This window comes from Acinonyx jubatus, chromosome C1 (genome assembly GCF_027475565.1).
Source record: "Acinonyx jubatus isolate Ajub_Pintada_27869175 chromosome C1, VMU_Ajub_asm_v1.0, whole genome shotgun sequence".
Taxonomy (NCBI): Eukaryota; Metazoa; Chordata; class Mammalia; order Carnivora; family Felidae; genus Acinonyx; species Acinonyx jubatus.
The window spans coordinates 84,984,553-85,012,015 of NC_069381.1; the positions used below are offsets into that span (position 1 = coordinate 84,984,553).

Here is a 27,463-nt window from a genome sequence, read left to right on the forward strand (position 1 = left end):
AGGTCAGTCGGTCGGGCAGTCTGGCTAGAGTCCCCAGCATGGCCTCTGGGAAAGGACGAGGAGCACCCGCGATCCCCTTAGCCAGTGGCTTTACACCTCCCCAACCTAGGACAGGGTAAGTGCAGGAGCTCTTTGCCTGGGAGGAGCTGGACCCGAGGTTGGGTAGCGCAGCGCGGCGCGTTACGCCTTTTCGTCTCCGGTCACGAGAACGGGTGACGTGTGGGACGGACTTCCCTAATTTGCTCAGGATCGCCCTAGTGCAAGAGATTTCCATCCTCGCCTTTGCATTCCGCTGCCGTTTAACCAGCTACCTCCCTGATGAGGTGTCAGTGTAGCCAAACCCGGCCATCAGTGTGACTCTGATTTCCTAGCGGGGCGGTGATTCCTGGGGTTTGTCCCCAACCCCAAGACCTCATTCCGGAGTGCCCCGAGGGGCGTGACTGGGATATGCCTCAGCCATCCTCAGTGTCGGGAAGCCCAGAGCCGCCCTCTCGTCCCCCCGCCCCGTGCCTTTCCAAGTGACCTTTAAGAGTGCTCAGGAATTTCAAACTTAATGCTTCCACAGGGGGAATTCCTATAAAGTAGTTAGTTAGATGTAGTTCCGATATCGAAATGGTTTGTTTTGACTGTAAATGCTGTTGGTAAGGTCACTAGTGACCTCATCCAAGTTAAGAAGACAGTTTCCATTGTTTATCTTAGGCAGTGTTGATTATTCAGAATTTTCCTGCTGCTTCTCAGACAATGCCTTGTGTCTTTTTTTGCCCAATACCTGTTACTTAACCCTTAATTTTATGTTTTTTCCTAGGCTCCATCCACCCTTTGCACTTCACATTCAATACACTCTTCATGACTGATTCTATCCAGTTTCATTACATCCATCCATTCTTCATACCATAAACAAAAATTAATTCAAATGGATCATAGATATACATATAAACTCTATGGAAAACAAAACAATAAAAGTTCCTAGAGAGAGGATAGGAGAAAATATTTGTGATCTTATTTAGGCAAAGACTCCTCAGGTGGAACACCAGAAGCATGATGTAGAAAAGAAAAATTGAGAAATTGAAGTTGAGAGAGATAAAACCTGTTCTTCAAAAGACATTGTTGAAGCCACACACTGGAAGAAAACATTCGCAAAACATGTATCCGGTAAAGGATTTGTATCAGGAATGCATAAATAACTCTCAAAAGGTAAAAATAAGAAAACAACTTAATTTTTTAAATAGGCAAAGAATTTGAAAAAATCTCCCAGAGAATAAGGTAAACAGATCCCCAAAGAGGATACACTAACATCAAATAAGCCACATCATTAGACATTAGGAAAATAAAAATTAAAACCACGGTGAGAATCTAGTATATTCCTATTAGAATGGCTGAAATTGGAGGACCTGGGTGGCTCAGTCAGTCAAGCATCTGACTTATCAGTCAAGTATCCGACTTTGTCTCAGGTCATGATCTCACAGTTTGTGAGTTCAAGCCCCGCATCCGCATCCAGTTTGCTGCTGTCAGCACAGAGCCCACTTGAGATCTTCTGGCCCCCTCACTCTGTGACCCTCTGTCTCTCTCTCTCTCAAAAATAAAAATAGTAATAAAAGAATGGCTACAATTAAAAGCAAAAACAAAATAAAACCCTGAATATTCACTCTCAATAATTTTGGGTATCTCTAGTATTTTGCTGACTCAGATTTTAATCTCCTATTTAGACCTCCCCTTCAGCCTCCTATATTTAACTTTCTGCTGGAAATCATCTAGATAACCCAGAGACATCACATTCAAAGCTGAATCCATCTTCTTCCAACTTGGCTTTTCCTTCTGTATTATCTACTTTGGATGGAAGGCATTATCAACTACAGACTTATGCAAGCCAGACACGTGGAAGTTACCCCCCATTCAGTCTAACATATCTGCCTCTCTTGGTAGAAACCTTACCTACTGTCGCAGTCTTTCTTTAGATCTTCATGTCACTCCTGCAGCTGGTCACCATGTCTCCTGCACATTCATACTTCTAGGGGCCAGAGAGATCTAGCTAGGATACAATCTGAAAATGTCATTCCCTTCTAAAAATCCTTTTGAGGCCAAGAAAAAGTCCAGGCTCTTCAAAATATCCCACAGGATCATCCCTGGAGTGACCTCTGCCTACCTCTCTCTAGCCTCATGTCTCTCCACTCCATACCACGAGCTTTTACTCTGGCACTGCTCTTCTGTGCCGACAACATTCTCCCTTTGTGCCTCTGTGACTTTAGTCAGGCTGCCACCTCTACATTGAATATTCTCTCCCATTCTCTCCTATCTAGGCCACTGCTCACTCTTTAAGACTAAGTTTAGGAGTCCTTCCCAGAGATCCCTGAGGTAGGGTTGAGTATCTCCTTGTAATTACAATAATACTGTATGCATATACTTATCAATCAACTTAAGTGTTTTATAATTGCCCATTTGTGTATCTTCCTTAACCAAACCATCAATTTCATAAAGTTAGGGCCTGTATCTTATATTACACAATTACAGAATTGTATCTTATATTACACAGTTACCCAAGATACACTTAGTGCAGTGTCTGTCACATAGTAGGTATTCAGTAAATAATTATTAAATAGATCATTTATGTATACACTAGTAGCTGAGCAATTTCTTTGAATTATGGTGTAGTTTCCTATCTTTATGAAATAAATGCAGGGTGTGGTATATTTTAGATGACTCCCAAAAAGTCGTTGATGGAATGTCAAACAAAAACAATGCCTCACTTATGCCACTTCAGAAAGTTATTTACGTTAAAAGGCTTATGACACAGTTCACGTATACTTCATATGCACCCTGTTGAGTAGGTAAGCTTTCCAATGTACTGATCATGTTTTTGTTGTCAGATTTGCTTTGGGTAATTCCAGGTAGATTTACAGTGAAAAGGCAACGTCAAAAGGAATAATTAATCAAAAGGAAGGTGTTGTCTATCTCCTTTCAGGAAATCTGTATTGAAAATGAAGTTATTCTGGGTAGGTAAGGAAATATTCTTTTCAGATATGGAAGCAATTTCAATTTTTACTCTTCAGAATTCAGTCAAAGGAACTGCTTTCCCTATAGAATTCTTAAACCTTTTTACCTGCCTTCATTTCTCAATAAGAGTGTAAATTTAGGAACTTTTCTGGAGATAAAGTAAAGGTGTTATGCAAATCTCCCCAACTCAACAAATATAACCAGCAAACTCTTGCTGTTCTTTTTTTGCAGAATTATTCTGTGTGATTTGGACATTTCTCTCTTACCATTTAAAACAGTTTCAAATATGATTGCATTTCCCTCAATAATTTATTATTAAAAATTTCAAACACTTAGAAAAGTTGAAACAGTTTTATAATAAACATCCATATAGTCACCTCTTAGGTTTGTTCTATAGTTGTTAACATTGTGCTGTATTTGTTTTATCACATGTTTATCCATTCATCCATCCATCAACCCATCTTATTTTTTGATGCATTTCCAAGGGAGTTGCAGACGTAAGTACACATATTGATTGCATTTTGCATGAAAGATAACCCCCTCATCTAGGTAAACAGATTAACAAAACAGCTTATTTTGATGATAATGAAAGCAGTTAGTCAGAATACATATTTATAATGCCATTGCAAGTTTGAATCTCACATCTGGGGGGGGGATGGTTATAAAGAACTGTGATTCTAGGGCTTAAAAAAAAAAAGAAAAGGACGAAATGAAAGCCTTTTTAGTTTTAGTTTAAAGAATAACAAGGATAGGGGCACATGGGTAGCTCAGTTGGTTAAGCATCAGACTTCAGCTCAGGTCATGATCTCTCAGTCTGAGTTTGAGCCCCGCATCAGGCTCTGTGCTGACAGCGCAGAGCCTGGAGCCTGCTTTCAGATTCTGTGTCTCCCTCTCTCTCTGCCCCTTTCCCACTTGTACTCTGTCTCAAAAATAAACATTAAAAAGTAATTAAAAAAAAAAGAATAACAAGGCCTAGAGAGTTTTCTTCTTTATATTCCGCTTGCAGGTAGGAGAGTACCAAATCATCCCTCAGGGTGAACATTTATGCTTTTCCTGAAAGATCTTTAAGCTGTTTTCATAACCTTTGTCAGTAACTCATTTTTATACCCACACTGTCAGAAATTCTTCCTTATATCTAATCTGTGACCTTCAGGCAGTAGTCATAAAATGTGAAAGATATAGATAGTCATAAGAAGTTAATACTGATGGCTTTTCCATTCCATTGTCATAAACACATCATATAGTAGTTATATTTAAAGTGATAACAGTTGGGACACTGCATTACATTATGAACAAATCATAATTAACTTACATCTAAAAGAAGTCATCCTTCAATTTTCCTATTTCAGTTAATTGTTTGCCTATTGAAAAGAAGACATCAGGGCTACTGGGTAAACTCCATGTGACCTTATTGTGAATAGAGAATATTATTTTACTCTGAAGCTGGCCTTTTAACCTCCATGTTCCCAGAGATTGCCTCATTGTTAGAGGATATCTTGATTAATATTTGTAGAGCTTAGACACCTCAAATTGATTGATAGCCATTATTTTCTATCAATTCACAAATAAGTGATAATTAAGATAGCATGGTGTTAGGGAAGTTCTATTTACTAAGATTAAGACAAGATTTGAAGTTATTCTAATGTGCATTGGCTTAGGAAAAAATCACTTTATTCAGTGATTTTATTTACTCATCTATATGTTTTACATCATCTGATCATGTAAAATGTGTAATACTAAAATAAAAAATCTAGAACTATTTTCTGTGAAAAATACAGGATTTTTTATTGTTGTTATTAATGCAGGCTTAATAGGTTGAGAGTAACCATGTGGACTGATTTTAAGAAAGTTGCCTGGAGACCTGTGTTTTTGTGTAAAGTAGCTCCCTAGGATATTTACTCTTGAGTGTGTGTGTGTGTGTGGGTGCACGCGCGCTCACGTGCGCATGTGCGTGTGTGTATAAGTAAGCTTTTCTCCTTTGTTTCTAACCCATTTTTATATTTGATGATTTCTTTCTCCATAGTCTACTGCTAAGAAGGTAGAACCAGAGATACATAGTTTTGTTCTTCCTATGTTTAAACAACTACACAGTGCCCTTTTAAGATTTATTTAGGGAGTCATATCACAATTAGCCAAGATTTGTCAGGAGAAGGAGGGTGGTTTCCCCTTCACTCAAAAGCCAAAATTTTTGAAAAGGGGCCTACCAGGCTCTATATTAGTCACATGCTCCCAGTCACTAGACCACTGTCCTACATCTCTGAGTCACCTCCTGCTACAAAAGCTGCAAAACTGTACACTTCCAATTACTTCATCTGCTCTTTTCCCCTATAGCACTGTTCCCCTTCTAATGTAACTGTGTAATTTACTTATTTGTTGTGTCCATTTTTATTGTCAGTGTCTTCCTAGAATATAAACACTACAAAGGCAGGAAATTTTTTTTTTCCGTTTGGTTTACTAATGTGAACAGTGTTTGGCATGTGCTCAGTAGATATATGTTGAGGGGTGCCTGGATGGCTCAGTTGGTTGAGCGTGCAACTCTTGATTTCTGCTCAGGTCATGATCTCAGTGTCGTGAGATCAAGTCCCAAGTTGGGTTCCATGCTGAGCATGGAGTCTGCTTGGGATTCTCTCTCTCTTCTTCTCTCTCTGCCCCTCTCCTGCTCACATTCTGTCTGTCTCTCTCTCAAAAATAAATAAACATTACAAAATAAATAAATAAAATATTTTAATGTCATTGAGACTTTGGCTTAAATCCAGGAGTTTCCACTCAGTAGTTCTGTTATTGCCTTTCTAAATCTCAAGTTGCTTCATCTGTGAAATAGAGATAATGGTACCACCTCTCATAGGACTATTGTGAGGATAAATGAAAGAATACATATGAAGGGCTTAGCATAGTACCTGGCAATTGGTAAAGACTCAATAAACATTGACAGGTAATAGAGTTTGAAATTAATTTTATTCTTATCTGCAGAGTCTATCAGATTATGAGAATTAGTGTTCTCCATCCCACTTAGATTGGTTCTTGTTCTTTTTCCCACTTCACAATAATTCTATGAAATAATTATATGAGTTCATTAATTATAGACCAATCCTTTAGATACTATACTTTATTGATTCACAAAAGGTCATCTTAAGCGAACATTGTTATACTCTGAGGTGCTCTTTCTGAAAAAAACTATCTTTGTATCATTGTGGCACAGAGTTCAGCACTGTAGACTTGGTTAGCACCAAGTAAGTGTTGCCTGGTAATTTGCTAATACCTAAAGTATAAGATGGCTAATACACAAGTAATATTTTAGTACATGAAATATAGTGAGCAGAAAAGGCATTCATTTGGGAACTAAAAATTTTCTAGATGCCCAACAGCAATTAAAAGGATAGTTGTGGTACATTCATACAATACTATACAGTAAAAAGAATGAATGAGCTACTGTTACACAAAACAACATGAATGAATCTCACAAAGAAAGTTGAGCAAAAGAATGCCACGGAGACAGGATATACCTTACATATAGCAAAGTCCTCAAAATCATAAGTATATAGTTGGATGAATTCTTAATTTGTGTAGTTGTTTAAACATAAGAAGACTGAAAGTGTGTATCCCTGATTCTACCTTTTTAGCAATAGACTTTGGAGGAAGAAATCACCAGGTATAAAAATGGGTTAGAAACAAAGGGAAAAAAAAGCTTACTTACACATACCTGGGCTCTTTGCACTTTGTGGCCTTTGTTTTACTTCCTGATCTAAACTTCAATAGTAAGTCTCTTCCTCTTCCTCCTCCTTCCCTACCTTACCTCCTTTAAAAGATTTTAATATGAAAATGAGCAGTATAATAATCCCTGAAGCCTGGAAATTAACTTAACCAGAATGTAAATTTTTTAAACCATATTAGTTGTGATTAAATATGTACACTAATAAACTATGTAGACCTTGAGTTACTCAAATTTAGCAGCGTGGTCACTTATCGTACTTAGAGTGATTTTTTTTTTCCATGATAAATCTAGAAACATTTTCAACCAAAATTAAACCCCTGCCAATATCAAATTGCAGAATTTCCACAAGCTTAATTTTCTTCGGGTGGATTTGGTTTGCATTTTCTAAATCCTAGGCAGGCATAGGATATGATTTATCTAATCTTCATTTACCTGCATTTTACTTGATTTTATTTTTTTTTTTTGGTTTGTTTTGTATTAATATTTTCTGATTCTTTGAATAGCATTGTTTCTTTTTAGCATTTTTTAACAACTTATTATAAGAGCTCATTAAATTTTCTGAAAATAATGGCTTATTGGGATCCAGGCTCACATAGAATCAATTTTAATCCTATCTTTTCTTCTCGTTACTGCTCCTTTTAAGGTATTCATTAAATAATAGTTGATGGAATTCTAACAGTAATATCAAAAATATTGTTTATTCCATGTAAGTCAATTGCAAAAGCAGTAGAAAGCTGTGGGTAAGAGCTTGGGCTTTGGAGTCAGACTACAGAACTGTACAAATGCAGATAATTAAAGTACTTCTCTCATAGGATTGTCATGTGGCTTAAATGAGGTAATAGTCCATACAAAATGCTTTGAACAGTGTCTTGTACTTAGTAGTCATTCAGTAAGTGTTATCTGCGAGTGTAAATAATTACTGTCTTTAGGGTTCTTGTGAGGATTAAATAAGATAATATGAGTAAAGTATGTGTCAAAAGGCCTACTAAAGATTTTCTCTGGCTGGTTGTTTACACAACTTCTATGTGCTCTGGTCAGATTGCACTTCAGGACCATCCTCCCTCCCATAAAAAAAAAAAAAAGTGAATTTGCGATTAGAATATTTGGTATTCAGAAGACATGGATTTCCAGGCTAATGCTTAAAGCTTTTAAAAATTATAACATGAAATGTTATTTGTAATGAAAGGGAGAAGAAAGTGGCACTGAGACCTTTAAAAAACTGAGTTTTGAACATTTTCCTCTTGAATAAAGATGTGATGACATTTTTTAGTTTCTAATAATACTATCCTGTGGCCAGGTAAACTTCATCAGTAGGTTGGGGGTGTGTAGGGCATGGCTTTGTAATACTTTGGGGCCATACAAATTATACTCCGAATCATATTAATTTTGAGACTGGCATCACTCAACATTATTTGTTTCTGCTCACCTGTGTTTCTGTCTCCTCCCCCCCCATGTTTCTCAGTAATAGAATTCCTCGTTTTGTACCTAGTTCATCTCTATATGCATCTCTGCCTTATTATTTCAAGAGATTGAACCATACAACTGATATACTTAATAGAGACTTGATTTCTTGCCCTTGGCTCCACCTCACCATGAATGAGTTCCCTTTTGCAAAGCAAGACTCCCCAAAAGCTAGGTATTTAGCTGTCTGAAACTGTCAGGTTCACTGAGTACTTTTGAATGGGTTGTGCCCTGCACAGCTTTAGGAAGTGCCAGTCACATAGACTACATACAACCCGCTCAACTGGTCATGGTGGCCCAGTGACCTGTTGCCTATTAACCTTTTTCACCTGCTGTGCTTCTGCTTGGATAGACACCCTGGATCTTATGTTACTTGACTTTTTGTTTGTTTTAAACTAATGATACGTGCCATATCATTATATGCTGAAATAACACTTTAAAGAGTGGTCTTCACTGGACAACATGTGCTGAGGTTCATGCCCCAGTGTTTATAGTCTTCTTTAAGTATTTGATACCCTGCGCTTTGTATCTTGTCTCTGTTTGGTTTGTCTCAACTTTAGTGGCCACCCATTGTTCAATGTTGTTGTGTCCACCTGGAAGACTCCCATAGGAATCTTACCCTTTAAGTTGTGATTTAGAAGCCCCTCATCTATGGTATCTTCTCACCTCACCTAAGCTGCAATTTCTTTCCTTCCTCTTTTGATTTTCTTCAATATCTTATGTTATTTCTTTAGTTACACTGTAGATTTTAGGGAAAAAGGGCAGTGTTTTATTTGTCTTTATGTCCTCTGTAACACCTGTATCAGTGCTTTGCCCATGATAGATGCTAACTGAATATTTGTAGAACATCTTGGTGAAAGTGCTGCTTACCAAGAGTATTCAAGAGACAACACACTTAATGAAATCCAAAGGAAAGAGGCCAGCAACGGGGAAGTCACTTGGTAAACTACTGTAGTGAATTATGCCTGAGGTGATAATCAGTCTTAAATACACTGTATTTAAGCAAGTAACTTGAGTGAGATATGTTGATTGTATAACTCAATGTGAATGACCATGACCAAAATTAAATGGGGGAGAGGAGAGCAGATACTGATTAAAACCTGACATCAATCCAAACTGGAAACAATTTCTTACATTTAAAAGTTTTGTCAAATGTCAGAAAAATAAAAATGAATTTTTTTTTCATTTAGTTAACAGCACTCTACATTCAGTTAAATGTTTAAAACCACAAAGAAATGGGTCCTAGAAATTTCTCATCTGGCCTTTCTAGAGCTATTGTCACATTGGATTACTACAAACAACAACCCCACTTTTATGGTAAGATTTCAACAGAACTAGAATGAGTTGTGGGATTCTACTCCTCTCTTGTAACCAGCTGGACATAGGAAAGAATAGGCATATTGAGAGAACTGAGATTATTACTCATTTCTGCAGATCTTTGGGCAATACTTTTACACCCCTCCCCCATAAAGCCTCCTGAGAGCTAGCTGTACTTACTTCCAGAGGATCACATTTTTGACAGATTCCTGCACACTCCTGAGGTTCATCACATGCAAAGATTTAGCGTAATTCCTCCCACAACTAATTTGAAGCCCTGTAATATCCAATTGGCCATAATTGTGCCTACTTCAATACAAAACAATATTTATGTGCCTGTCATGCATACGGCTAGGTGTTCTGTACTCTCGGGGTTAAAGAGAAGTGTAAGTTACTATCTGTACCCTCTAGAGATTATATTCAAGTGGGGGAAACAGCATAAATAGCTGTGCTCCATAGGGACAAGTTAATAATATACAGTGATACATGCTATCCTACAGGTACAAGTAGTACAGCAGGGGAATGGGGCAGGGGAGATTAATTATACTGGTTACTGCTCTAATAGCTTAGTCTAATACTGTTCTTTTTTATAGTATCTAGGTAACACATAAAAGCTCTTTCTGGATGTTTGACTGCTTACCAGATAACCAAAGTTTATTTGGTCACAGTTTGAGGGAACTGTGTTGATGGGATGTTGTCCAGGGATCCCAGCTTGTTGCAGATGGGACGGCATTGCAGGTGGACTTCAGCCTTACAGACACGTTATCTGGAGTTTTCAGGTTACCCAGAATGCCAGCTTCTTAGCAGTAGACTAACACTAAGAATGCTCTCTCTTACCCCCTGATTAATTGCTCTTCATATATTGTTAGTTTTGTCTCCTAAATAACTCTTAGATCTTTCCAGTATGCTCCATGACCACTGTTCAAACCTTAATTCTAGCTTTTGTCATTTCTCACCTGCACCTTGGAGTAGCTTTCTAACCCATCTCCCTTATCTAAAATATTGCCCCAATCCATTTTTTACACTGTAAGAGTGTGCTCTCTAAAAAGAAATTTCATTGCAATCTCTTTAAAATTCCTCAGTCCTTCTGTCATATGCACATATAAAAGTCCAAATTCCTTAGAATAATGTACAGACCTTTCTAATTTAGATTTTGCCTATTTTTCCAATCCTTGCTCCATTCTTCTGTTTTATATCCTTTATTGCAGCCATGCCAAACTTGACTTCTCCAGAAGTCAAGTTTTCTTTCTGTCACCATTTCGCTGCTATTCCCACTCAGTGGAGAATCCCACCCCCCCGCCCCGAGCCATCTTCCAAGTAGACTCCTCTTCATTGTTAGGAGTCAGTTCATGTAGACTTTGTTCCAAGAAGTCTTTCTTACACTCTTACACCTAAAACAGGGCCTTTTTTTGTGTTCTCATTCCTGCACCTAATAGTACATATCCTCTTACAGTAATTCATTGTTTCAGGTCCATCAGTAGAGTTTGTACTCTTGGCAGACAGAAGCAGTGTTCTCTTCATTTTTGTAACTGGGACATAGTTATAATATTAAGTGAATGAAGTAAATAGACACTTGGTATTCTGGATTTGATTTCCTAATTTTTAAGCAGTCTTAAAGATCTTTCACATGAAGTGATTTGTAATTTGCAGAGGCATAAATTTAAATCAGGTGCCCAGTGGGATCGGTGTGCAGGAATAAGTCACTCACCTTATGAAGATTCTAGCCAGGTACTTAACATCATCATTTCAGAGCGGCTTTTTTTTTTCTTTATGCAAACTGCCAACATTCTGTTGTAAAATTTTAGTTATAGGATGTATCCAGTCAGTTTTTGTGAGCTGTTTTAAACCATTTTCATAGAAAAATGCATAGTGATTACTAGTTTAAAATGTTGTAAATATTCCTCCATGGTGTGGCCATGCTTTCTGGGATCTCCACTTAGGTATCTGTTTCAATAGCTAATCCCCAAAAACTGGGATCTCCACTTAGGTATCTGTTTCAATAGCTAATTCCTGGCTTCCTCAGGAAAAGGAAACATGGCATGGAAATACTTCTTATTCTTTGGGCTTGATATTCTGCATGGTACTCATCTATAGATAACGTGCATAAATTGTTACTTGTTTTGTATCATTTTCAAAGATGAGTGGGCTTTCCTGCTAATGAGTTGCAATCCCTTGTCCCTGTAAATAATTTTTCTTTGAGTGGTAACTTCAGTTTTCTCTTTGTAATCCTTTCCCTACGGTTGTTTCTCCCCCCCACCCCCCACTCGGAATACAGTATTCCTCATCTTGTTTGATAAATATGTATCCTTCTACCCCTTCTCTGAATTTCTTTGGCTCTCTTCCCCCACATTCCCAGAGACCTTGCTTTATCTATTATGCTCTTCTCCACAATTTCCATTTCTCCCTCCCTGCTGGATTTTTCCCTTTAGCATATTAGAATGTACCCATATTTAAAAAAGTCAGAACAGTGGTGCCTGGGTGGCTCAATCAGTTAAGCATCCGACTCTTGGTTTCAGCTCAGGTCATCATGTCATGGTTCATGAGTTCGAGCTCCACATCAGCCTCTACACTGACAGTATGGGGCCAGCTTGGTATTCTCTCTCTGCCACTCCCCCTCCTCTCTCTTTCTCTCCCTCTCTCAAAATAATAAACTTAAAAAAAATAATCAGAACAGCTTTCCTCTAATTGTTGCCCCCATCTAGCTATTTCCCAAAACTTTTCCTTCCTTTCACACACAAGCATATTTAAAATATAGGCAGAGGTCTTCTCAGATTCCTCATCCTCTCTATTTGTTGTTGTTGTTGTTGAGAGCGAGGGAGAGGGGAATCCTACGAAGTGCAGAGAGAAAGAGAGAGAGAAGTGGGGCTCACCTGAAGCAGGGCTCGTGTTCACCCAAAGTGGGGCCCGTGCTTACCCAAAACAGGGCACAAGCTTACCCAATGCAGGGCTCGAGACCATCCGAAGCGGGACTTGAACTCACGAACTATGAGATGGCCTGAGCCAAAATCAGATGCTTAGCTGACTGAGCCACCCAGGCGCCCACCCCTCTATTTTCTTAATCCACTTTCAGTGAAACTATTCTTGCCATGGTCTCTAATGACCTGCATGTTATTAAACCAGGGAAAAATCTGCTACTGGATGCAGACACTATTTTCTCTTGAATTCCTGTATGTTCTAAGTCCATCTACTCCTCAAATATTGGCATTCTCAGGATTTGTTTCTTGGTCTTACTCTTTCTTTACTCTGTAAACTCCTGTGTAATGATCTTATTTGCTCCCATGGCTCCAGAGTCACTTTAAAAGTTATGACTTTCATATCTGTATTTTCACTTGGAATTTCTCTCCTGAGCTACCATCTCATCTATTCAACTGCATACTTAATTGTTCCATAGAATCTCGATATGTGCAAAACTGAACTCTACTCTTCCTACCATAGATGTTTTTCTTCCTCAATTCCCTTTAGTGAAGAGAAGCACCATTGAAACCGAACCCTGATATCTCCCCAGTGCTTATCCCCTCAAATTCAGTTGAATCCAATACAGTTTTACCTTCTTATGTCTCTTGGTTCTGATTTATTTTTTCTATCCTAATTCCAAGGCTTTACTGTTTTCCTCTGGAACTACTTCATCACTTCCTAAGACTGATTCCAATCTCATCTGATATATAATCTATTCATAACACTGCTTATAAAACTTTTTTTTCTGAAACACATCTCTTAAGAATTTATTCCCCTGCTTGAAATTCTTCAGTGCTTCTGCACCACATCCAGGATAAAATCCAGACTTCTTAGCATAGTGTACATAGGGATCTTGTGTTCTGGTCTCGTGTTTCTCTCTAACCACAACTCTTACCTCCTTTATGCAGTTCAACTTTGTATCAGGTCCCAGGTAGCACTCCATTCCACCTTCCATGCTCCTCTCTTTTCCCTTATAACCTCTTCCTCTTGGCTATTCCCTGCTCCGTTCTCATACATCAGTCTTGATGTCACTCCTTCCAAGCCTCCTGCTTCTCTTCATCTATTCAGTTGGCCTTACCTTACTTATTATTTCTGTTTATTTTATAGTGCTGATTAAGTCTGCTATAATGGTTTGTCCGAGTCTTTCCTAGAATGTAAGCTCCCTGGCAGTAGAAGTTACGTATTTTGTCTTTGTATCCTGCTAACTAGAATGTACCTATGGAATATACTTAATAAAAATTTATTGTATAAAAACATGTCTCATTTCTGGTTACTTCAGAAATAATCACTACTATCTACCATGACAGTGCTTTTAAAAAAATTATATAATGCACAATAGGCTTACTCTTAAAAAAATGGTCACTCCTATATGAACCAAAGAACTTAAAGATCGAGAAAGTAGCTCAGGAATACATGTGACAGTAAATACAGTAAAACCTTTGCACTGCAGTTCTGACACTAACTACCTAGAGTTAGGCCAGACTTCATAGGGTAAGGGTACAGTGCTCCACAAGACTGTTCTTGTTTCAGATACCACCTGCAAGCCTGAGAATTCCAGGGCTACCCTCACTTTTGACCAGCTGGTTACAAATTTAGGAGGTTCCCATGATTCCTTCAGGTTTGATTATTCATTAGAACAACTCACAGAACTCAGGAAAGCACTATACTTAGATTGTAGTGATAGATAGATAGATAGATAGATAGATATATCAGAACTAGCCAAAAGAAAAGACACCTAGAGTGAAGTCTGGGAGGGCCCCAAATATGAGATTTCCATGTCCTCTCCCCTTGTAGTCAGAGCATTCTCCTTAGCCCCCCATTGATGTAAGACAGTGTATAGGGGGAGTTCATCTGAGCTTCAGTGTCCAGAATTTTTAGAGGGTTTTCATTACATAAGCATGATTGAATCATTGGCTATGAGGTTCAATTAAGTCTATGTCTCCACCTCTTCTCTTGATGGATGGGCAGATACCATGTGGCTCCAAGTCCCAAATTTCTAGACATGTGATTGGTCTTTCTGTCTTGTCCAGTCCCCATCCTGATTCTCCCGCTAATGTAAACTTTCTTGGAGCCCACCACGAATGACAAAGACACTCCTATCACTGGGGAAATTCCAAGGATTTAGAGCCTACCACCCAGGACCCAGGGACAGGCCAGTCACATTCTTCATCCAACAGCCTTAGGCCATCTAAAATAAAAAAACAAGTTGGTCACCAAAACTGAAGCATGTACAAAACCTGAATTACGCTGATAGTCCAGAATTTGTTACAGTCATGTCAAGAAAGGGCCATGTTCCAAAGGAAGTGAAAACAGGATATTGAAGAGATACTCATACTTTTATGTCCGTTGCAGCATTATTTCTGATAGCCAAGATACAGAAACAACCCAAGTCTGTCAATGGATAATGGATAAAGAAGTGTGTGTGTGTGTGTGTGTGTGTGTGTGTGTGTGTGTGTATGCACACATACACGATAGAATATTATCCATGAGAAAGAAGGAAATCCTACTGTTTGCAGCAACATGTATAGAACTTGAGGACATTACACTAAGTGAAATAAGCTAGACAGAAAGACTAATACAGCATGGTATCATTTATATGTTCAATAGGAAAAAAAAGCCAAGCTCATAGAAACTGTATGGGGTGGAATGGCTAATGGAGAGTATGTAAAAGGTTGCAAAGTTCCAGGTATAAGATAAAGTCTAAGGTCTAATATATAACATGGTGACTATAGTTGATAATATTGTAGAGCTGAAATTTGCTAAGAGAGTAAACTTTATTCTCATATAAAAAGGGGGGGCAAGGAATTTGGAATTCATGTACAGATTGTCTCAATGACACTTAAAAACTGAATTGACAGCATAAATTTTCATTTGGCAGTCTGCTAGAGGTTGTCCATACAAAAAAAAAATTATCAGAATCAGGATATACTTCTGAATTAGATTACATCAAATTCATTTAGAGAATATGTTTCAGAAATTCCACTAATGTGGACAGTTCATAGCATATAAGCAGAATGGAACTTGAATGATCCTTCAAAAGCTGATGGTCTGTGAAATCTTGTCGGGTCCTACATCATTTAAGTTAGATTGAATAGACAAAGTAATCTATAGTCCTTAGACATGTTATTTTCTCCATTTGGTATTTCTTACTGATTTAACTTAAAATTTTAAAATTCTATTTACCATTTAATCCAGGATTTGTGTATAAACAGTAATTAAATCTTGGTTAAAGTTTCTGCCTACATTTACAGGTACTTTAAATAGTCAAACAATATTAAATTTATTGTACCAATATTGACACTCTTTCTTATTAAGATATGTTAGAGTAGAGTGAAGTATATAACTCCTAGGAAGAAATCTAACAGTCTGTCTAGGACTTTAGCCTCCAAAACTTTTAAAAATTGTAAGGAAAGAGGGTAAAATGACCCAGTGCTTTTTGGTAGTGTGAATAAAAATTATTTGTGATTATAAGATCTGTTTATGCAGAATGGCAAAATCCTCTAACCCTTCTACTGATAACTGGTATACATGATGGGTAAAATGTTTAACTGAGCTAGCTAGAAATTTCGAAAACTCAGAGGACAAAAGCAATATGAATACAGAAATCCAGAGAGATGAAGTAGCACTCAAGCTGCTTTTTTGCCCCAGGGATTTGTGCAAAAGCACTTGGCCCCTGAGCTCTATTTCCACAACTCAGGGTAACCAGGGCGGGAGACCAACTACAGCCTACCAAAGCCAAACAGTCTAGTAAGAGACCTGTTGTGAGGAGATCTATACTCAAAAGGTTTCACCTTCTGTATGATGGTGAACTAGATGTAAACCTGTCCTACAAAGGGGGACAGCAAGGAATATTAACAAAAACTAAACATTCCATTGGCTGGAAGTCAGTAAACTGCATACCTAAATCTGCCGGCTGCCTGTTTTGTATAGCCTGTGAGCTAGGAATGGTGTTTACATTTTTAAATGGCTGGAAAAAAATCAAGAGAAGAACAATATTGCATGACATGAAAACTCTATATGGATTTCAAATGTTAGTGTCCATAAGTGAAGTTTTATTGGTACAAAGCCATGCTTATTCATTTACGTGTTATCTGTGGTTGTTTTCACACTAGAACAGCTGAGTTGAGTAGTTGCAATAGGGACTGTGCATGGCCTGCAAAATGTAAAGTATTTACTATCTGGTCCTTTACAGAAAATGTTTATGGTTCATTATGGTTAGAAATTATTTGAGCTTTCTTCAAGTAGCTCAATGATACTGCACAGTCTTTTGTTAAATAATAGACTTAAAGTCATTGATAGTACAGTAACTTAAAAGCAAAGAAATAGAACTTAAATTCCTTCAGTTCTGACAATCTGTGTGGCCACTGATTTTATGTTTGTGTTTAAATCTTAAAACAATGAAGCAATGTGAACTATAAGAGACAATATTTTACTGAACTTCAATAGCTATAAAATTGAAATATACTGTTATTAACAGTTAACTTTTTTAAACTGAAAAATAAATCAAGAAAATAATTTCTTTTTTAAAATAATGTCTTATAAAAGCATAAAGAAGCAACAATCTTAGAAAGCAACTGATAAATTGAAATTTCATCAAAATCTAAAGTTCTGGTCAAAAGATGTCATTAAGGAGGAGTCAAGTCTCATACTGAGAGAAAATATTCAAGATGCATATATCTGACAAAGGACTCGTATCTGAATAATTTATTAAGTTCCTTCTCACAAGGAAAACTCCTTATTTCTCCCTTACTCTTGCATTGCTACCACATTACTTCTAACATGTGGGGTTTCCCCCCATCAACCAATTCTCCAACACCAGCTGCATGTCCCACAGTTCAGTTCTGACACTAACCAGACTTAGCACAAATTCCACAGGTTAAGGTCTCAGTCCCACAAGACTGCCCCCCACTTTAGAGGCCAATCACAAGCAGTAGGTCCCCAAGTATGATGTCTTTTCCAACACCAAGCAATTCTCCAGTTCTCAGTGGATACAGACTGTCTTACAATGTAACTAAATTCTGACACTATCTAACTGGAGATGGTATCAGATCCCACAGATTAAGGGCTCAGTCCCACAAGACTGTCCCCACTTCACATGCCAACTGAAGTCCAGGTTATTACCTTACCTAAGTAGATAGGAGTTTCCTCCCACCCTCTATTTGGGTTTGATTGATTTGATAGAGCAGTCCAGGGAGCACAGAGAAACATTTTACCTATTATTGATTTATTTTAAAAGGATATAACTCAGGAATGGCCAGATGGAAGTGATGTGTAGGTGACTTACGAGGGAAGGGGCACAGAGCTTCCCTTCTGTCTGGGCTCACCTCTCTGTCACCATCTCCAGGTGTTCACCATCCTGGGAACTCTGAAGCTTCTACTTCGGAGTTTTTATGGAGGCTCCATTACATATGCATGATTGATTCAACCTTCAGGCCCTCTCCCCTTTCTGGAGGCTGGGGGCTCGGGGATGGGATTGAAAGTTCCAACCCTCTAATCAGGGTTGGTTCCCCTGGCAAGTGGCCCTCACCCTTTGGCATTTACAAAAGTTAGCGCCTAAACATTAACTCAGGTGTGGTTTAAAAGGGCTGGTTGTGAATGACAAGACACTCCTTACCTTTTTGGCTTTGGAGCTATTTCAGGAACTTATGACAAAAGGGCGAATAGTATAACAAAAGTTACCCCATGGCCCTTAAGCAGTGCCCCCCCCCCACACCTCCACTTATCAGGAGGGGATAGGTTCCAAGACCCCTAGTAGATCCCTGAAACTGCAGATACTGAAACTGAGAGTGAGCCCTATATATAGTATGGTTTTTCATATACATGCATACATACCTATGATAAAGTTTGATTAATACATAAGACACAATAAGAGACAATAATAATAGAACAATTATAATAATATACTGTAATAACATGTGAATGTGATCTCTCTCAAAATATCTTATTGTACCATACTCACCCCACCCTTTTTTTTTAATGTTTATTTTATTTCTGAGAGAAGCAGAGCATGATCTGTGGAGGTGCAGAGAAAGAGGGAGACACAGAACCCAAAGCAGGCTCCAGGCTCTGAGCTGTCAGCACAGAGCCTGACGTGGGGCTTGAACTCACAAGTTGTGAGATTGGAACCTGAGCCAAAATCGGACGCTTAACCAACTGTGCCACCCAGGTGCCTCTGTACTTACCCTTCTTGTGATGACATCAAATGATAAAATGCCTGGGTGATGAGATGAAGTAAGGTGAATGACATAGGTACTGTGATGTAGCATTGGGCTACTAATGACCTTCTGGCAGTACATCAGAAGCAATGTCATCTGCTTCCAGGTAGAGGTTCACCATGGATAACTGAAATAATGGAAAGTGAAACTGTGGATAAGTGGGGCAGCAGGGGAGGGGGGGGGAGAAACTACTGTATAGAAAATAACAAGGTTTTAGGAGGATGTGCCAGGAACAGTAGATGAAGACTATATTTCTGGTTATAAATCACAATATCATACCAGGTAACCCACAACTTCTGTCCAGTTTAGCTATAAATTGAGGGTTCCTATGACTCCTTCAATTTAATCATCTGCCAGAACAGCTCACAGAACTCAGGGAAACATTTATGTTCACTGGTTTGTTGTATAGTAAAGGATATGATAAAGGATACACAAGAATAGCTATATGATTAGATACATAGGTTGAGGTCTGGAAGGGTCTCAAGCACAAGAATTGTCTCTGTGGAACTAGGATATGCTATCCTCCTGGCACATGGTTGTGTTCACAGCCTGGGAACTCCCAAACCCTTAACTGTTAGAATTTCTATGTCAACTTCATAACATAGACATGATTGATTATTAACTCTGTTTACAGCCTGTCCCCTCTCCAGAGATTGCGGGGCGGGGGGGGGGGGGGGTCTGAAAGTACCAAGCTTCTAATTGTGGCTCTCTTTCTGGCAATCAGCCCCCAGCCAGGGGCCCACCAAGACTCACCTCATTAGAACAAAAGAGGCTCCGTCACCCATGAAATTCCAGGGGATTCAGAACCTCAGTGTCAGATGCCTCTGTCACTTAGGAGATTACAAAGGTCTTAGGAGGTCTGTCTCAGAAAGCCAGGTCAAATTTGACTAAATGTTAGAACAAAATATTCTCATAGCATCCCTATTTTATAAGCATTTTAGGAGCTCTGTGTCAGGAATTGGGAGCAGTGACCACCAACATACATATTATTATTTCACACTGCTACTCAAAAATAAGAAAACTTCATTTTAAAAACTGCCTTGAATGACAACACTTCACCTGAGAATGAATCTGAGATTGGTTAATGGCTAGTAAGCACAGGAAAAGATACAAAACATCATTAGTCATTAGAGAAATGTAAATTAATACTAACAGTGAGATTCCGCTTTACATCTATTAGAATGGCTAAAATTAAAAAGATGAACACCACCAAGTGTTGGCAACGATGTAAAATATCTGGATTCTCTTATCTTGCCAGTAGAGTGTAAAGTGATGAGGGGACTTTGGAGGCCTGTTTGTGATTAAATGTGTACTTACCCTATGACGTACCCATTCAGCTCCTAGTATTTATCTCAGAGAAATGAATACATATGCCCAGGAAGGGACTTGTACAAGAGTTTTTGTAGCAGTTCTATTCATAAAAGTCTCACACTGGAAACAACCCAAGTCCCCATCAAAAAGAGAATGGAGATTGGGGCACCTGGGTGGCTCAGTTGGTTAAGCATCTGACTTCAGCTCAGGTCATGATCTCGTGGTTCTTGAGTTCAAGCTGCTCATCGGACTCTGTGCTGACAGCTCAGAGCCTGGAGCCGGCTTCAGGTTCTGTGTCTCCCTCTTTCTGCCCTCCTCAATTTGTGCTCTCTCTCTCTCTTTTAAAAATAAACATTAAAAAAATTTTTTTTAAAGAGTGACCTTTTAGAGTGAGGGGAGACTTGGGGTGCCTGTGTGGCTCACTGGGTTAAGTGTCCAACTTGGTTCAGGTCATGATCTCACGGTTCTGGAGTTCAAGTCCCACACCAGGCTCTGTGCTGACAGTTCAGAGCCTGGAGCCTACTTCGGATTCTGTCTCCCTCTCACTCTGCCCCTCCCCTGCTCACATAGTGTCTCTCTGCCTCGCAAAAATAAATAAATGCTAAAAAAAAAAAATAATAATAGAGTGAGAGGAGCCTGTAGAGGTAGAGGAGGAGGAGGAGAATGGGAGGAAGAACAGTTCATGTTGCCTGCCCATATATGGGCCTGCAGTAAAAACAGATTGTATATACCTCTCTTGGAGGTCAAGTCTTAGTGTCTGATGGTGAAATCTTCAAACACTTTGAGCTATGATTAGGAAGCCCTTCCTGTGTCAAATGTTGCACCCAACATATCCAATAAAGAATTAGTTTCCAAAATATATGAAGAACTGGTACAACTCAATACAAAAAAATCCACAAATAATCCAATTAAAAGATGGGCAGAAGACATGAACAGGTATTTCTCCAAACAAATACAGATTGCCAACAGACACATTAAAAGATGTTCAACATCACTCATCATCAGGGAAATGCTAATCAAAACTACAATGAGATATCACCTCACATCTGTCAGAATGGCTAAAATCAAAAGCACAAGAGACAATGAATGTTGGCAAGAATGTGGAGAAGTAGGAACTCTCTTGCACTACTGGCGGGAATGCATACTGGTGCAGCCACTCTGGAAAACAATACGGAGATTCCTCAAAAAGTTAAAAATAGAACTACCTTACAATCCAGCATTCACGCTACTAGGTATTTACCCCCCAAATATGAAAACACTAATCCAAAGGGATACATGCACCCCTATGTTTATTGCAGCCTTATTTCCAATAGCCAAAATACAGAAACAGCCTGTGTCCATTGATAGATGAATGGATAAAGAAGATGGACAAAGAAGATTCCACACAATGGGATATTGCTCAGCCATAAAAAAGAATGAAATCTTGCCATTTGCAATGACATGAATGGAACTAGAGAGTATAATGCTAAGCGAAATAAGTCTGTCAGAGAAAGACAAATACCATATAATAGCAATCATATGTGGAATTTAAGAAACAAAGGAAACAACTAAAAGAAAAAGAGAGAAACCAAGTAACAGACTACTCAAGTATAGAGAACAAACTATCAGCGGGAAGGTGGGTGGGGAAATAGGTGAAATGGTTGCAGATTAAGGAGTGCACTTGTTGGAATGAGCACTGGGTGGTGTATGGAGTTTTTTTTAATGTTTATTTTTGAGAGAGAGCATGAGTGGGAGAGGGCAGAGAGAGAGGGGGACAGAGGACCCAATGCAGTATCAGCACTGACAGCAGTGAGCCCGATGTGGGGCTCAAACTCATGAACCATGAATGAGATCATGACCTGAGCCGAAGTCAGATGTCAACCGACTGAGTCACCCAGGCACCCCTGATGTATGGAATTTAAAACTTAATAATAAAAAATTCTTGTGAATGTTGAAACAAAGAGAAGCCCTTGCTGTGTCATCTCTCCAACTTTCCACTTGATAAGGTGTCCTGTTCTTTATTACAGGAGCACTTGCCTTGCCCTTGGTTGTGTTTCTGGATAATTTGTTTTACTGTTGCCTTTAAAAAATATTTCTCTTCTTTTTCTTTGAAATGGGAAATAGAAGAGAGCTCATTTACCAAAGTATTTGAAGATAATTGGGTCTGCAGAACTATTCATCAATTAGGTAAAGTCTTCATTGACAATAAAACTATATGTATCATGAGTAGCCAATAAATTTTTAAAAATGTTTTAATGCTGATTTATTTTTTGAGATAGAGACAGAGTGTGAGCAGAGGAAGGGGAGAGAGAGAGGGAAACACAGAATCCGCAGCAGGCTCCAGGCTCTGAACTGAAGTCAGACACTTAACTGGCTGAGCCACTCAGATGCCCCATGAGTAGCCTATGAATTAAGTATAGGTCCTATATCCCAAGACCAGTGTTAAAAAAGAAATATTTTGTCTAATTTTGTTTTTAATTCATAGATCCAATGGTCTTTCTCCTGAATGCTGAGAGAAGCCCTTCAGAAGTAGTTTTAGCCTTGGGGAGGCCCAGATAATTTGTATATATGTATCTGGTTAAGAAACACACATAAGATTATTCTTTTATCAAATAAGTATTAAGATTATATGTCAAACAAATTTCTAACAATTGTGAAATTCAAGTATTTTAGAAAGCATTTGCATTTCAAGTAATACTTCTTGATTTTATTAGAGGCAAAGACTTAACCTTGACAAATAACTTAAGTACTATTTTATCATAATGAAATAATTCTATGTACCCATTTCTCATAAATGCTTTTTTTTATTAATTGTACTTACCTATACATCCAAACTTTAAGTATGACCACTTAACAAACTGCACATTTAACACATTGTTGGAATCTTTTCTGATACCAGAAAAGTATATAGATTACCCATGATTTTTAAAGTAATATTTATTAATGAATATATTTGCATTTATTTCCACAAAAAAATTAGAACTTTTCTAGGGATTCTCTTATATCTCTTAAAAATATTACCAGAATTTCCATTTTAATGTCTACTTTGTCATCTGTGACATGAAGCTAATTTTCATAATGCTTGGCATCTAAACAGCCGTGACTGCACCTGTTGCTGGGGTGGCCCCTCAGGGAGTTGTTCTAGCTTTGGGGAAGACCTAAATGATTTGGTTGTGGGGAGGCCTCAGCTGAAGAAAGGGAAAATGTTTTTTGGAACATTTCAATTATTATTCCTACTAATACATTGCAATTAGGCTTTTACTTCCTCAACTGCCTTTCACTTTTCAATCCACTGCAATTCTGTCCCTTTCCCCCAAATTCCATCAAAATAGGTTTCACTGGGGTCACAATCAACTACTAAGTGTTAAAGTCCATGAACAGATTTCAGCTCTTATCTCATGTGACCCCAGGCATGGTGCCTAACACTTTTGATCATCTTGATAATCTTTTATTTTTGGCATCTTTGATCCCTGTCTTCAAGTTCTCTACGTCTCTGACTACTTGTCAGTATACTTTTGTTTTCCCATTGACTGTTGGGTCCTGTCTTCACTCCTGTGATGGTTAACTGTATGTGTGAACTTGGCTAGGCTGTACTATCCAGTTATTTAATCAAGCCCTGATACAGAGTATTTAGTGGATGTGGTTGACACCTAAGATCAGTTCACTTTAAGAAGATAATGTGGGTGGGCTTCATCCAATGTTGGAAGACTTTAAGTGCAAAAACTGAGATTTTCTGGAGAAAAAGAAATTCTGCCTCAAGATCAACCTCTGCTAGAGTTTCTGAGTTTCTAGCCTGCTGGCCAGCCCATCATAAAAATTTCAGACTTCCCTGCCCTTCGGGTTTCAGAATGCCAAACCCCCACAATCATGTGTGCCCATCCTTGAAATAAATCTCTTTAAAATACACACACACACACACACACACACACACACACACACACACACACACACAAACACCCCTCCTATTGGTTCTGTTTCTCTGGGGGACTCTAATTATATATCCCTTTGCTATATATTCATCATGCTTCATATAATTCATCCATTTAAGTTCTTCAACTATATCCATAATATATCTTTGACTCCAGAATATTTACCCCAGTATTTTATCTGAACTCTATTTTACATTGATGCCTGAATCTAATCTTAAGCATGTCCAAATGGAATTTTTTCTCCTCACCCCAACTCCCTTCTGTTATTTCCTGTCTCAGTTAGTGGCATCTCTTATGCTCAGTCATCCTATTTAGCAATCTCCAGAGTTGTCCTTCTATTCCCCTTCTCTCTGTCATCTTGTGTGTCTAATTGGCCCCTGACTTGGACAATTTTGTCTCATTTGTAACCTTTGAATCTATTCCTTTTTACCCATTGGGAAAGATTATTTCCACTGCATTTTGTTAGAGTCTCTCTAATCATCTCCTGCATGGATTTTTTAACCTAATTAAAATGATTTTCTAATCTGATCTACTTGTTCATCACCATCCTTTTATATTATTCTCCACATATCCACAAACGTTATTGTTCTTGTCCTACCTATTGCATTTTCTTATGTTTGTTTAAGTATTTGTCTTAAAATTAGCAAACAATTGTTTAAGTATTTTGTTTTCCCTTCTAGACTGGCAGCCATTTATTAACTTGAGTTGAATGAATGAGCATGATGTTCACCATTTTCTTTATGATAAAGATCTACTAACTTGCTGAGTGTAGCAGAAATTAAATTATCTTTTCCTAGGGAGTCAAATTAATGGATCAAATTAGATTGTTGAATCCAGTTCTTTTTTTCTTATTCCTAATGTCCGTGGTAACTCAGTTTTTTCCAATACAGGTGTTCTTAACTTAGGATCCGTAAGTGGACTTCTAAGAGATTCTTGAACTCTCTAAAATTTTATGGGAAAGAATTTTTCTGTGGAGAATAACTACGTTTACAGCAAATTCTCAAAAAAGTCTGAGTTGCCTAAATGCTTAAGAATTACTGTACCCTGTGAAATTGTGTAGGTCTGTATCGAGCTCCATAACTTACCGACTGCAGGGCCTTGGACAAGTTAATGTCACCACTCAGTGCTTCACACAACTTTCTCATCTTAATAATAGTAACAGCTATTATAAAGGCATAATAATAGTAATGGCTTCATGAGGTTGTTATGAATGTTATCAAGTTAATATATGTAACGTGCTTAGCACATATAAGTGGCTATGGACTTTTATCAGAAAAATTGCCTATAAAAATAAAAATAAAATAAAACAGATCGCAGAATTTAAAAATTACTATTGGTAAAAATGTAGTATGTAAAGCTCTGAAGATAGGTCAGAGGCAAAGATTTCGGTTTGGAAGTTATCTGTATTGAGTTGAAATCATGAGAATAGGAGAGGTCTTATAGGAGAAGGAATGAAAAGAAGAGCAAAGAGTTTTGGAGAAAGCCCACAAAAAGGCAAAAAGGGAGGGAAAGGAGCTCACGGGGATATTAATGGAGTCTTCAAATCCAATGGAGGAATTTTACTATAAAATTTTCTTTAAACCGAGGAAAGTGAGGGACAACTGGATTTTGTGATTAGGAGGATGTATTAGTTTTCTAGCAACAACATACCTCAAGCTGGATGTCTCAACACAACAGAAACCTAACTCTCTCACACCTTTGCAGGACAGAAGCCCCAAATCAAGGTATCAGCAGGGCCATGCTCCCTCCTAACACTCTAAGGAAGAATCCTTCCTTGCCTCTTCTGCCAGTGGTTACTGGCAGTCCTCAGCATTTCTTCACTTATAGCTGCATCACTTCATTTTCTGGCTCCTTCTTCACATAGCCATCTTCCCTCTGAGTGTCTGTGTCTCAGTGTCCAGATTTCTTTCTTCTTTTTAGGACATCAGTCATTGGATTACAACCCACTCTAATCTAGTGTGGTCTCATCTTAACTTTATTACATCTGCAAAGACCCATTTCCAAATAAGTTTATATTCACAGGTTCTGGGTGGGCATAAATTTGAGGGAGAAGGGACACTAATCAACCCAGTAGAAAGGATTTTAGTTGCTTTAGAGATGTAGTGAGGTAGGAAGCTATATGGCAAGGCCCTAAGGAAGGAGTTAGTGAGCACTTAAAGTGGAAACTGCTTTTTTCTTTTTTTTTTTCCTGGAGATGTGTTAGTAAAAGAAAAATAGGATTGTAGTTTGAGGCAAAAACTGCATTGAGAAAGACAGATATGGTGATAAATTACACAGCAATAGACATAGATTCAGAAATGAAGATAGAGACACAGATACAGAAACAGCTATACAACTTAAGCATAGTTTTTAGGGAAGGCCATCAAGTACAGTGCTGGGGGGTTATTTGGAAGTGGGCAGGACGGCTGTTCCTCTGAGATAAGAGGACAGACTCTATTTTGCAGTTCCAGTAACAGCCTGAGAAACAAATGACTGTTATTAATCATACATTTTTTAAAATAGTATCCACTATTTTACATTGTTTTTTTTTGTTTTGCCTGCATTCACATTATAGATGTCAGTTATATTTCTCAGAGATTCCTTTTTGTTTCAAAGCAAATCCTAAAAGAATCACCTATAATTAAAATTGAATGTAACCAACAAGTTTGAATGTAAATTGTGTTTTAGTTTTCTTACAGAGTTTATCTTTTTATGCACACCAGGATCGGAACCTATAACTTCCTACTATATTAAGAGTAAGCATACTAAAAAATAGTTCTTTTAATAAGAGTGTCTATGTGGTTAGATCCTAGCCAATAACAAGATGTGGATGTCTATGATGGCATGTGTAGTTCAAAGCTTTGATGATATTAAAGTGTTATTTCAGGTTTTTCCTCCACATGATTAGATTCAGTGTGACAGCACTTTTTGTGGGAATCCTCTGAGAGGGAGGAGAGCTTAAATAAATGAAGATTCCTGATAACAGAATGACTTTGTTTCTGTGAATCTTGATTTGGTTTTATTCCTTTATGCAAATCAATCAATCAATAAATAGCTATGGAGAACTAAATGTGTTTATATTATATGTTTATTTGTAAAAACTTACTTTCTAGCTTTTTATTGTACAGATCTGCCCAACTTTGGCTTTTTTTTCTTTTTAGTGACTAGAATTTAATAAAACACTATTTCTTATTAGGACATTTTTACACTTTGGGGCTTTGTTAAATAACAATAGATTTAAATAAAAATTTAACAGTATACTATCTTGAGATAAAATATGGTTTATATTTCATAATATTATGGCTCATAAACATTGCCCTTTTTCAGATTAAGAAATGACAACGCAGAACAGTGCAGCTGGTTACCTGGAGCCAACAACAGTGATAACTACTAATATATAGTGGATCCTTTATGCCGGGCTCTTTTCTAAAAAGATTACATGCATTTTTATGTATTAGCCTATAATAATTTTTTTATTTAAGCACTTTATTTTACTGACTATTTAAAGGCAATATCATATTCATGTTTGCATTATCTATGTGAGCCAGCAGAAAAAACCAGAATGGTATAAAGGAAAGAAGTGGGTTTTCTTGTCATTCAGATTCTTCCGGCTT

The 27,463-nt window shown here is 37.9% G+C and overlaps 1 protein-coding gene across 1 annotated transcript in view; it reads right to left on the minus strand.

Moving 5' to 3' along the window:
• The window catches only part of DPH5 (diphthamide biosynthesis 5), a 70,975-nt gene extending 52,214 nt beyond the window's left edge, over nt 1–18,761 (minus strand). The window contains exon 1 of the transcript XR_008295090.1: nt 18,619–18,761. The gene's annotated coding sequence lies outside the window, so the exon portion shown is untranslated. The remainder of the gene's footprint in view (nt 1–18,618) is intronic.
• Between the last annotated feature and the right edge of the window lie 8,702 nt (nt 18,762–27,463).